This window comes from Leucoraja erinacea, chromosome 3, assembly GCF_028641065.1.
Source record: "Leucoraja erinacea ecotype New England chromosome 3, Leri_hhj_1, whole genome shotgun sequence".
NCBI lineage: Eukaryota > Metazoa > Chordata > Chondrichthyes > Rajiformes > Rajidae > Leucoraja > Leucoraja erinaceus.
In genome coordinates, this window is record NC_073379.1 from 68,916,896 (window position 1) to 68,930,724 (window position 13,829).

Sequence of the window (13,829 nt, forward strand, 5' to 3'; positions counted from 1 at the left end):
CCGTACACCCCTCCTCTCAGTCTATCTCCCTGCTCCCCCACTCCTCACCTCCCCTATCCCACTCCCCCACTCTCCCTCACCACCTCCCCCACTTTTCCCTCCCTCTCCCTTCTTTTTGCCCCGCTCTCCCCACTTTCCCCTCCCTCTCCTCCTCTTCCTCTATCCCCCTGCTCCCCCATTCCTCAACTACCCCCTATCCCACCTCCCCACAATGAAAATCGCAATGTTTTATTTTAATGAAACTTTCCCCCTGTCCCACCCCCTCACAATGAAAATCGATTTCTTAAAAAATCAATTCTCAATGAAAATCGCATTTTTACTTTAAAACAACCTAAACAAAATGTTAGCTGTTAATGAAAACGGAAGAATTTGAGTAAAACTGAGCTTTTTTGAAAATCGCAATTTTTAATGTAAATGAGATTCGGGATCCCATTGTGACATCATTATGACGTTGAACGTGGCTGACGGGCAGGGCGTTGAAAAGTGTTTTGAAACGTGATTTTTGTAAAGTTTAAAATGTCAATAACTTGTAAAATATACCATCAATCTGAATAAAACTTGTTTGATTTACATCACAGGACAATGGTGAGTAAGGAGGGCCAAAAATTGTAACGCTATTACATAGCGTTTAGGCGGGGTTTAGGGCATGCATACAAGCAAACAAACAAGACGAGACTTTTATCAGTCTGAAGAAGGGTTTCGGCCCGATACGTCGCCTATTTCCTTCGCTCCATAGATGCTGCTGCACCCGCTGAGTTTCTCCAGCAATTTTGTGTACCTGAGACTTTTATTAATATAGATATAGATGAGGACTTCCCTGTTTAGTTTACTTTAGAGATACAGCGTGGAAACAGGCCCCTCAGCCCACCGAGACTGCACAGACCAGCATACATACTTGTACATATTTGGAGTGTGGGAGGAAACCAAAGATCCAGGAGAAAACCCACGCGTTCACGGGGAGAACGTACAAGCTCTGTACAGACAGCACCCGTAGTCGGGATTGAACCTGGGTCTCTGGCGCTGCAAGCGGTATAAGGCAGCAACTCTAGGAGGACAGAGGATCTAAGGGGGTAGAGGAACTGAAAGAAATTTTCATTAGGAGAGAAATAGTATTGAGTAGGCTAATGGGACTGAAGGATGATAAATGCCCTGGACCTGATGATCTGCATCCCAGGGTCCTCAAGGAGGTGGCTCTGGAAATAGTGGACGCATTGGAGATCATTTTCCAATGTTCAATAGATTCAGGATCAGTTCCTGGGGATTGGAGGATAGCTAATGTTATCCCACTTTTCAAGAAAGGAGCGAGATAGAAAACTGGAAATTACAGACCAGTTAGCCTGACTTCGGTGGTGGGAAAGATGCTGGAGTCAATTACTGAAGAGGTAATAATGGGGCATTTGGATAGTAGTGAAAGGATTAGTCCAAGTCAAATGGATTTATGAAAGGGAAATCATGCTTGACTAATCTTCTGGCATTTTTTGAGGATGTGCCAGTAGATGTAGTGTATCTAGATTTTCAGAAAGCCTTGATAAGGTCCTGCACGGGAGACTGGTGACTAAAATTAGAGCACATGGTATTGGGGGTAGGGTGTTGACAGGGATAGAAAATTGGTTGGCAGACCGGAAGCAAAGAGTAGGAGTGAACGGGTCCTTTTCAGAATGGCAGGCTGTGGTGAGTGGAGTGCCGCAAGGCTCAGTGTTGGGGCCGCAACTGTTTACCATATATATTAATGATTTGGAAGAGGGAATTAGGAGCAACATTAGCAAGTTTGTGGATGACACAAAGCTGGGTGGCAGTGTGAACTGTGAAGAGGATGTTAGGTGGTTGCAGGGTGACCTGGACAGGTTGAGTGAGTGGGCAGATGCATGGCAGATGCAGTATAATATAGATAAATGTGAGGTTATCCACTTTGGTGGCAAAAACAAGGGGGCAGATTATTATCTCAATGGGGTTAGGTTAGGTAAGGGGGAGGTGCTGCAAGACCTGGGCGTCCTTGTACACCGGTCACTGAAAGTTGGCGTGCAGGTACAGCAGGCAGTGAAGAAAGCTAATGGAATGTTGGCCTTCATAACAAGAGGATTTCAGTATAGGAGTAAAAACGTTCTTCTGCAGTTGTATAGGGCTCTGGTCTATTGTGTACAGTTTTGGTCTCCTAATTTGAGGAGGGATATCCTTGTGATTGAGGCAGTGCAGCGTAGGTTCACGAGATTGATCCCTGGGATGGCGGGACTGTCATATGCGGAAAGATTGAAAAGACTAGGCTTGTATTCACTGGAGTTTAGAAGGATGAGGGGGCATCTTATAGAAACATGTAAAATTATAAAAGGACTGGACAAGCTAGGTGCAGGAAAAATGTTCCCAATGTTGGGCGAGTCCAGAACCAGGGGCCACAGTCTAAGAATAAAGGGGAGGTCATTTAAGACTGAGGTGAGAAAAAACTTTTTCTCCCAGAGAGTTGTGAATTTATGGAATTCCTTGCCACAGAGGGCAGTGGATTTAAGAGAGAGTTAGATAGAGCTCTAAGGGCTAGTGGAGTCAAGGGATATGGGGAGAAGGCAGGCACGGGTTATTGATAGGGGACAATCAGCCATGATCACAATGAATGGCAGTGTTGGCTCGAAGGGCTGAATGGCATCCTCCTGCGCCTATTTTCTATGTTTCTGTGTTTCTATGTTTCTACTGCTGCACCACTGTGGCCGCCCTTGTCTTGATGAATTCACACTATTGAATGTTCTGTGATCTATGACCTTGGATTTGAAGGCATGTGCATTATGACCTGTAATATACATATATACATTTTTTTAAAGTTTGTTTATTTTCCCAACAATATGTCAAAACATAATTGTAAATCATGCTAGATAATTGCCTCTTTTCTGACAGTTTAAAAAAAAAAACTATTTTGATTTAACGGGTGATGGAAGGATGTTTTTGTTAATTCGGGGATACAGCATTGAAACAAGCCCTTTGGAGCACCACCTACATGAAGCACATTGAATACCTGTTCATAATAGTTCTAAATTATCTCATCTCATTTTCTTACTTGTGCTCAATTACCATTTCTATTCTAAACAAAAATCACTGTAATATTTTTGTGTCAAGGCTTTTACATTAAACCAAATGGTTTGCTATACTATAATGTGCCCTGAAGAAGGGTCCTGTCCCTTTTAGTGGTGTCTGTGGAATTCTCTGCCTCAGATGGCGGTGGAGGCAGGTTCTCTGGATGCTTTCAAGAGAGAGCTAGATAGGGCTCTTAAAAATAGAGGTCAGGGGATATGGAGAGAAGGCAGGAACGGGGTACTGTTTGGGGATGATCAGTCATGATCACATTGAATGGCGATGCTAGCTCGAAGGGCCAAATGGCCTACTCCTGTACCTATTGCCTATTGTGTATTGTCTATTGTACCAAATCATCGTCAAGTCAAGTCACTTTTACTTCCATAGCACATTTAAAAAACAAAGTGACCAAAGTGCTTCACATTGGTGGCGGTAGTAACGTTATACAGCAGTGGTTCATAGATAAAGAACATACATAAATACATACATATAGCTCTCCCTCAGAGGAAGTCAAGAAAGGCTTGTGAATAAAGATGAGTTTTAAGTCTTGACTTAAAAGAGTCGATGGAGGGGGCAGTTCTGATGGGAAGAGGGATGCTGTTCCACAGTCTGGGAGCTGCAACCAAAAAGGCGCGGTAGCCCCTGAGCTTATGCCTAGACCGCGGAATGGTCAGTAACTCAAAGTCGGCTGATCTGAGGGACCTGGAGGTGGTGTGGTAGACTTTTGATGTAGGTGGGGGAAAGCCTGTTAAGGGTTTTGTAGACATAAAGAAGGACCTTGAAATATATTCGGAAACCGCACAGGTAGCCAGTGGAGAGAGGCCAGAATCATAGTGATGTGGTCCCTTTTTCGGGTGCCCGTCAGGAGTCTCGCAGCGGCAAAACATCACCTATACATTGAGTTATTCCAGCATTTTGTGTCTATCTATAGTTTGTTATGCTGCTACATGGAAATTAGAGCTATTGCTGGAAAATATCTTCAAACAAATATTTTGGATGTGTCTCGAAAGAATCTCACTGAACTCCAAGTATGTTGAGTGTTATATTCTTGCAACTTCAACATTTCTGTGACAACTGGCTCCATAGAATTACACGTTTGTAATGGGAGCATATCACAGCTGACAAGAACACCTTTGAATACTAAACATCTGTGCCTGGCTTGAAGGTTTCTGTGCACAGTCGTCAGGATCAAACTCAGATCTCTGGTACTGTAAGGTTACAACTGTGTCACTCATGGCTACTAAAGGGCCTTTCTCACTTTCACAACTTAATTCAAAACCTCTGCCGAGTTTAAAGGACCTAAAAAAAAAAATCAAGATCGTGGTAATCTACGAACTCCTACGACCTTCCACGATTATGTTCACAAACTCCTACGAACTCCTACAAGTATGTCTACGAATTCCCACGGCTATTTCGATGCCCTCCTTACGAGTAAAAAGTTTCAATTTCTTTCATCCCCACCATTTTTTTACTCGTGGACATTTTTTATCGGGCTGGAAAAAACGTCTCGACTTACCTGATGCCACGAGTACCTACGGCTAGCATGACGAGCCGCTACGATATATCTATGAACTCCTACGACCTCCTAAGGACTCGTTACGAACATTCTGCGAGTTTGAATCAAGGGGAAAACTCGGGAGAATTCATGAATTACCTCGTGAAAGTGTGACAGGCCGTTTAATCCCCTCCCTGATCTCATCCTGGGAGTGTTGGCTTGAGTTATCTACAAGAATGTAACAGCAGAATGCCCCATGCTCAATGGCTGGTTTCAGTCCTTGAAGTATAGACAGATGTTACTTTGTTTCTCACTATGTCTACCTTGTAAGTTTCCAAAATATATCTTTTAAGTGATCTCCTGCTATGAACAACATTATTTAAACTAGTGCATGTTAGTATGGACTGTTATCAAACTGATATTCAATCCCTAAAAGTTATATTACCAAGACTAGATGATTACCAATATAGTCGATAAAAAGCAACAAAATGCTTTAACACATCATGTCAGGGCATTGCTGCATCCCCAATGAACCTAGTGTCCAAAAAGGTTAATGCTGAACAGTTACAGGCATGAACCACACAGGAAGAGGAACCAAAACCTCTCGCCTTTGTTTCTTCTGTTTGTGATCAGACAGCTTGCTAAGCCACAAACTGAACATTTTATTAAGAAAACACCCAGAATAAATAGACTGAACGAACCATAAATTCAAATAACCACACAGTGACCACAGTGAGGACCTAAACGCACTGGTAACTTGCTTCTTGAAATCGAACTTTCCAATTGTCTCTCTGGGAAGGATTAGATATGCTCTGGTCGTGCTATAAAAATTCTAGGCACCTCTACCCTGAAACTAACAGTGTTAAAGTAAAATCCCGACTCAAAATGTCACTTATCTATGTCCTCCAGAGCTGTTGCCTGACCCACTGAGTTACTACAGCACTGTGTTTTTTGCTTGCATTTAAATAAAATGTTTGGAATTTAAAATCAAAGTGTGTAACTGTAACCTCAGAAATCACATATTCTTGTCTGGGAAAGAACAGAGATTTCTCCCAATGTTCTAGGCCAGGGGTGTTAAACTCATTTTAGGTCACGGGCCTGATTGGACAAAAAGCGACTTCATGTTAGCCGGATCAGTTGTGCATGAGCAAACACACGCGCATGTTCTCCCACAGCTTTCATTGCCTTCGTTTTTTTCAACCTGCTCTCATGTGTCTCAGTCTCTGCCATAACTACAAAGTGTTTTACTTTACGAATTTTGTTTCTTATGAAGAAGATTGCCTAGCAAGCATTACTTTTATGATTGGTATTAACTTACAGTCGAATTAACTTACAAGGTTAATTCCCGGGATGGCGGGACTGTCATTTGCTGAGAGAATGGAGCGGCTGGGCTTGTACCCTCTTGAGTTTAGAAGGATGAGAGGATATCTTATTGAAATATAAGATTGTTAAGGGTTTGGACACGCTTGAGGCAAGAAACATGTTCCCGATGTTGGGGGAGTTCAGAACCAGGGGCCACAGTTTAAGAATAAGGGATAAGCCATTTAGAACGGAGACGAGGAAACACTTTTTCTCACAGAGAGTTGTGAGTCTATGGAATTCTCTGCCTCAGAGGGCGGTGGAGGCAGGTTCTCTGGATGCTTTCAAGGGAGAGCTAGATAGGGCTCTTAAAAATAGCTGAGTCAGGGGGTATGGGGAGAAGGCAGGAACGGGGTACTGATTGGGGTTGATCAGCCATGATCACATTGAATGGCGGTGCTGACTCGAAGGGCCGAGTGGTCTACTCCTGCACCTATTGTCTATTGTCTATTGTAGGCTGAAAGAAAGTTGTGGTGAGAGAGAGAAAAAAATGATGCTATTTTGTCTAAGATTGTTTTGGGAGCAACACCCTTTCCATTAGTAAACCATTTGAAATCGAGCATTAGCAGACACAAATGTAGACCTAACAAAACAAATTGCAAATGTAGGTTACACAACTGCACCTAATTTTTATTAGCATCCTTTCAGCAATCAAACTCAGACAATAAACACAGTTAGCCTCTAATTTTTATTGAAGTGATCACGTACAATAATAGAATAGTCAGAAAATGAATGAATCACAATATTATGACCTTCAATATTTCATAATGCATTTTGCTTACATGTCGCAGTGCATCGAACAGTGTCACTCATTTTTCATTTGCTGCTTCCAGACACCTGACATCTCTTGGCTTTAACCGGCCTGTCAACATCAGGGACCAGTTTCTGAGTAATTGTGATTTTCATAATGTCATTTAGATGTCTGTGTGTCAATAGACAATAGACAATAGGTGCAGGAGTAGGCCATTCAGCCTTTTGAGCCAGCACCGCCATTCAACGTGATCATGGCTGATCATCCCCAATCAGTACCCCGTTCCTGCCTTCTCCCCATATCCCTTGACTCCGCTTTCTTTAAGAGCGCAGTTTGGATTTGTTAATGTTCATTTTGGAGAACGCCTGTTCACAGAGATATGTCATCCCGAACATGCAAAAGATCTTTGAGGCAAAGTCTGTCATCTTGGGGTACATTGGTTCCAGGTGTTGATGGAATGAGTCTAGACCCACAGTCTCAAATTTATATTTCAAAGCCGAGTTACACTGAACTTCAATTAGTTCCATATTGCGTTTCTCTGGCACATCTGATGCTGCGATGATGGAAAACGGCTAGTAAAATAGTGAGAATTCCTTCTCCAGCTGAGTGAAGACTTGGAAACGATTCTGAAACTCACTTTTCAGCCGTGATATTTTGTCCTTGTACCTATTCATGTTGTCATTATACCCATGAGTGACACTCACAGACTGCAAAGAGGGGAAATGAACTGGGTTGTTCCGGGTAGTTGCATCTCCCACAGACCTATTTTTTTATTTGAAAGGAAAGAATACTGTCGTAGTATTCCGCAACAAGTTTGTTGCGGCCTTGCATGTTAACATTAAGCACATTTAAGTGCTCTGTTATATCCACCAAAAATGCAAGATCATGAAGCCAGTCTGGGTCATCCAACTCTGCCACTGGCTTCCCTTTCTTGTCCATGAATAGTCCAATTTCCGCATGCAATTGAGAATAAAAGTTTGAGCACAACCCCTCTGCTCAACCAGTGGACTTCAGTGGTAGGGTAGCTATGTCGAATATTATGTTCGGGCAAAAGAGTGTCAAATTGCCGATGGTCGAGTCCCTTGGCTCTAATAAAATTAACCGTTTTGATTTCTACATCCATAACATTGTCCATTTTCAGGCTCCTGCTACATAATGCCCCTTGATGTATAATGCAATGAAAATTCCAGAATTCCTGCTCTGGATTCTCTCTGAACTTTCTCTCTAAGTTCTCCACTCTCGACGAGGCTGGGGAAAGTGTCATTCGCCGTTGTCGTGTTTGTCATGGGCACCATCTCCACAAACTCATCGGTGACGGTCAAAGATGCATCAACATCACGAATAAATATTCCCAATTGAGCTACATCAGTCACGTCGGTGCTCTCATCAATTGCAATAGAGAAGGCAATAAATAACTTGGTCTTTTAGTTGACTTTTCAAATCTCCTGCAAGGTCTCTGATTCTCTCTGCCTCAGTATTTCTTGACACGCTTATATTACCAAAAGCCTGTCTCTTCTCAGAGCACACCAGCTGAGCCACCGTCAGCATGCATGCTTTGATGAACTCCCCTTTTGAGTATGGCTCCGATGCAGCAGCTATTTTCTTGGCAATAATATAGCTAGCCTTGACAGCTCCATCATGAGTCTCTCGAACTTTGGTGAACACTGATCGCTGTTTTTGCAGAGCTGCTTCAAGCTCGTTTACCTTTTGCTGGGTACTTGTCATATATTTCTCGGTGGTCCTGCGTACTTGTCATATTTTTCTCTGTGTGACGTCTCATAGTGTTGTTTGATATCGTACTCTTTTGCCACAGCCATTTGTTGCGAGCATATCGGACACACAGGTTTGCCGTTGACCTCACAGAAGAAAAAAACGATCTACCAATTATCGTTGAATATCCGAACTTCGATGTCAACTTTTCTTTTCTTGGAAAGCATTTTGAACCACAGCAGCAAACAGTGTCAGCCTTGCTACAGGTGTTACTTATCTGAGCACTCCATGTGTTTATACTGTGTCCTGACGGCATAGGTGGATCCTAGTGGTCTCCAGTGCAGGGTGGCAGGTGCTTATGCACAGCGGGTAGTTAACTTCCGCCTATTATTTTCTAAGTACACACAACAAGCTGCTGGTGCAGCAGGTGGCACAGACAGTGGTGGGCGAGAGAGCGGCAAGGGAGAGAGAGAGCAGCGAGAGAGAATGGTCGTGAATATACTTTTTTTCCCCCAAATCATCCCGCGGGCCAGTAGTTTGACATCCCTGTTCTAGGAAATAATTCTTCCATTTCTAATATGAAAAAAAATGGAGATTTGAAAGGAAAAGCCAGGGGGTAAGTAAAATGAGTTACTAATCCATCACTTATTTTACATGTGCACAAAATCAAATTCTAGCTCTAAGATACATATATCTGTTCCTCACAGATTTTGCATTTCTGCAGATTAATATGCTAAAGCTTTGAAGTTGGAATTTAACACAACTCCATCAACCTAACAAGACATCCACTCAATAATTACATCACCTATATGTCAAGTGGAATTAAGCAAGGATTATACAAACGAGTTGTAGTGACATAAAAAAATAATAGTCAAAATCAAGTTATGTATAAATATATATCAAATTCCTAGAATAAATAACTGCCCAACTTCTTGCAAGAAAACTTACACAACTCTTTTGGGGAACAAAAATTGCTTTATTCCGTGACACATTGTAAGAAAACATTAAATGCAAAAATAGCAGCCAAAACAATTACAGGTGATCAAATACAATGTACATAATTCTTAAACAATCAGTCCCCAGTTGTCATTCTGGCTGAAATAATTTGTGAGATTTTAAAATAAAATCTGAAATTATTCCACTTATTCACTCTTCTGAGCAATGTGGGTGCTATTTTCTCATTTTTAAGAAAATCACGGTGTAAATGTCAATGCAAATATTTACCCTCAAAATGGGTTAACGTATACTGAGTATAACAAAATTATCAGTACAGGTATTAATAAAATAGTATGAGGTACTGATAAGTCCCTAGCAGATATTAATGTAATATATAAAGCCCCACAGCTAAATGGTCTTCATTTTCTAATAGGAACAAAATGATACAAAAAGATGCTCGGGTAATAATACAGGATGCAGCAAATTCCATGTGGTCAGATTGAATCATAGCTATAGTATTGGAAGCGTCTGTTGCTCCAGAACTAGTTGTTCTTTGAATCAACATTAACATGATGGGCCGAATGGCCTAATTCTGCTCCTATTACATATGACCTTAAAAAATAGAAGGCCTTGTCAAAGGTACGATCAAAGTTCATTACATCATCAAAACGGCAGCCAAGAGACCCACACCACCCTGGCCCACAGATTCATTTCACACCTGCCATCAGTAAGAAGATGTAGGAGCCTGAAAGCTGTACCGTCCAGGTTCAGGAACAGCTTCTTCCCTAAAGTCAACAGACTTTTAAACACTACAACCTACATATAAGCTCTGAACTATGTAGACTTGGGTGCATTGGTTTTGTCTTTTTGCAGTGTTATTGGTTGTTTGTTTACAGAGTACTATATTTACATTTTCTGTTTTGCAACTTCAAGTAAGAATTTCATTGTTCCTTTTGGGACATCTATATCATACTATATATTACTAAAACTCTCATATTGTTTGTTTCTAAGTGTGTGGGTGTGTGTGTGTGGCTGCGTGTGTGGCTGCGTGTGTGGATGTGTGTGTATATGATATTGGAAATACGCCAAAACGGTACACGATAGTGCTACAATTTTTGGACCACCTTACTCACAATTTTCTTGTGGTTCAATATTCACACTTATTTGTCACAAGCATCAATTAAGGAACAGTGAAATGAGTTACCGTGCAGCCATTAAATTAAATGTCTTTTCACCGTTTCGTTCGCATTGATGTTATATTTTACAAGTTATTCACATTTTTAACTTTACAAAATCCACTTTGAGAAAGAATCACTTGAACACTGCAGTTGCATTTACAGCTATGACGTCACAATGGGATCTCAGTTACATAAACTGCCCATGTGCAGTGTTCCAGCCCACAACGACATCATAATAGGAGCAGCAGCCTCCACGTCAAGGGGGTTGGGATGGGGTGATGTGTTATTTAGGGAGGGAGGGAGGGAGGGAGGAAGTGGGATCTAAAAATAAAGTCAATTTCAATCAAATTCTTGGGGGGAGGTTTCATTTAGAAAAAAAAAGTGGATTTCATTGTGGGGGGGGGGGGGGGGGGGGGGGGGGGGGGGGGAGGGAGAGGTTTTCATTTACAAAAAAAATCCCAGAATTTTCCATGTGGGGGTTGGGATGGGGGAAGGTAAGGGCTGATGCCACCCCCCCCCCCCCCCCCCCCCCCCCCCACCCCCCCCCCCCCCCCCCCCCCCCAACATGGGTGTTTTTCACTGTGGGGGGGTGAATAGGGGAGAGATTTCATTTGCAAACATAAATCCAGAATTTTCCTTGTGGGGGTGGGAGGGTGCGGGATGGGGGGAGGTGAGCGCTGACGCTGACGACTCCACGCCCCTCCCCCCTCCCACAATGGTGGGAGGGAGGGAGTGACTGAGGGTAGGGGAAAGGAGAGGTGAGGGAGGGATTGGTGAGGGTAAGAGGAGAGGGGAAAGAAGAGGGAGGGTGAAGAGGAGGGGGAAGGAGTGCTGGGTGATGAGGGGAAATGAGCCACACCTGCACAGTTGGGGGTTTTTGGTGACTGGTAGAATACTGCGTTGGGGGAACGGGTTGGGTTGGGGGAACGGGTGAGTGGTTGAATATTGCATTGGGGAACAGGGCCCAATGGGTCCCACTTGGCCTAGTATATTACTAAAACTCTCATCTTGTTTGATTGTGTGCGTGATATTCCAAAACCCAGCCAATACGGTATACGATAGCGCTACAATTTTTGGCCCACCTTCCTCACCATAGTCTTTGGATGTAAACAAAATAAGTTTCGTTCGGATTGATGTTATATTTTAAAAGTTATTGACATTTTAAACTTTACAAAAAACACTTTTCAAACCACTTTTCCACTTGCCCTGCCTGTCAGCCATGTTCTACGTCACAATGACATCACAATGGGATCCCAAATCTCCCGAATTTTTATTTACATAGAAAACATTTGTTTTATTCAAATTCTTCTGTTTTCATTCGCAATGACGTCACAATCGGATCCTTAATCTTATTTATATAAAAAAATCATGATTTTTGAAAATCTCAGTTTTAATCAAATTCTTCCATTTTCATTAATAGCTAACATTGTGTTTTAAAGAAAAATTGTGATTTTAATTTGGGGGGTGGGTGGGTTAGGGGGAAGGTTTCATTTAAAGGAATCATCGCGATTTTCATTATGGGGGGGGGATGGGATAGTGGGGAGATTAGGATTGGGGGAGCAGGGGATAGAGGGAGAGGAGGGGGGTAGGGAGGGGAGAGGGAGAGGAAAGTGGGGGAGGTTAGGAGGGAGAGTGGGGGAGGATGTGGGATAGAGGGAAAGGATGGGGCGAGTGGGGGAGGTAGGGAGTGGGGGATAGGGGAGAGGAGGGCAGTGGGGGAGGTGAGGAGGGAGAGTGGGGGAGTGGGATAGGGGAGGTGAGGGGTGGGGTAGCAGGGAGATAGAGGGAGAGGAGGGGTGTAGGGAGGGGAGATGGGTTATGGAGGGAGGGAGTGACTGAGGTTTCGGGAAAGGAGATAGAGGGAGAGGTGAGAGAGGGAGTGGGGAAGGGAGGAGGAGAGGGGAAAGAAGAGGGAGGGTGAAGAGGAGGGGTAGGGAGTTCTGGAGGATGAGGGGGAATGAAGGAGGATAGGGGTAGGAAGAGGGATGGCGAGGCGCAGTTGGGGAGGGTTGCCGTGACTCGCGTCACAATGGGGATCTCTGGCATCACAATGGGATCTGTCAGCCGTGCCTGCGTAGTTGGGGGCTATGGGTCAGTGGTGGAATATTACCTTGGGGGACGGGCCCAACGGATCCGCCCCTGGTCTAGTATATAACAAAAGCTCTCATCTTGTCTGTATGTGTATATTGCATGTTCCCGAAATACAGCTAAAACGGTTAATGATAGCGAAACAATTTTAGGCCCACATTACTTACCATTCACCTGTGGTGTGCAGGATCAAGATTTGACAAAGGATTTCCCTTAATGTACTTAAAAAATTTAACTAAAAAGTGTCATATTTTATGTATGCCTGTATCTGCCCGAAATACAGCCAAAACGGTACACAATAGCGCTACAATTTTAGGGGTGCCTTACTTACCATTTGCCTGTGGTATGGCGTAGCAAGTTTCATTCCATTTGACAAATAATTCACAACTTATTCGCTTAATAAACTTTGATTTACTTTTTACCGTTAACTGCGCTCCCACTCAGCCGTGTTTGCACAGTTAGGGAAGGATTGCCGGGCCCGCTATCCGCGCAGGCGTAGTTCAGTGTTGCCGGGCCCGCCGCCATTTTAAGATTGTCAGCCGCGCCTGCGCAGTTGGGGGAGAGATGCCGGGCCGGTATAGCCATTTTGACTGAACATCGCCTCGTGTATTGGTGAGTGATAGAATATTGTGTTGGGGAGGGAGACCCAACGGGTCCAGTCTTGTATATAACTAAAACTTTCATCTTCTATGTATGTTTGCATGTATATTTGCTTGTATATATACATGTTCCCGAAATACAGCTCAAACAATACACGATAGTGCAACAAAACAAGTTTTATTCCATTTGACAAAGTAATTCCCAAGTAATACCCACTTTTATTTACTGTATACCGTGAACTGCGCTCCCACTTGCCGGCCCCGTCAGCCGAACCTGCGCAGTTGGGGGAGGGTTGCTGGGCCTGCTATGTGCAGTTGGGGGAGGGTTGCTGGGCCCACCGCCATTTTAAGATTGCCATTTTGACCCGCGCCTGTGCCGTTGGGGGAGGCTTGCCAGGCCGGGGACGCATTTTTTTTGAACATCGCCTCGCGTATAGGTGAGTGGTAGAATATTGCATTGGGGAAGGGACATCTGCAGTTCATTCCTCCACAGAAGAGGGAGGGTGACGAGGAGGGGGAGGGAGTGCTGGTGGATGAGGGAAAATGAGCTGTGCCTGCGCAGTTGTGGGCTGTGCATGAGTGGTGCAATATTGCATAGGCGGGATGGGTTGCATTAAGGGAACGGGTGAGTGGTGGAATATTGCATTGGGGAATAGGTT

At 43.6% G+C, this 13,829-nt stretch overlaps 1 pseudogene; it reads right to left on the reverse strand.

The window, feature by feature from the left end:
* Positions 1-6,528: 6,528 nt before the first annotated feature.
* On the reverse strand, positions 6,529-8,725 carry LOC129693954 (general transcription factor II-I repeat domain-containing protein 2B-like; annotated as a pseudogene).
* Between the last annotated feature and the right edge of the window lie 5,104 nt (positions 8,726-13,829).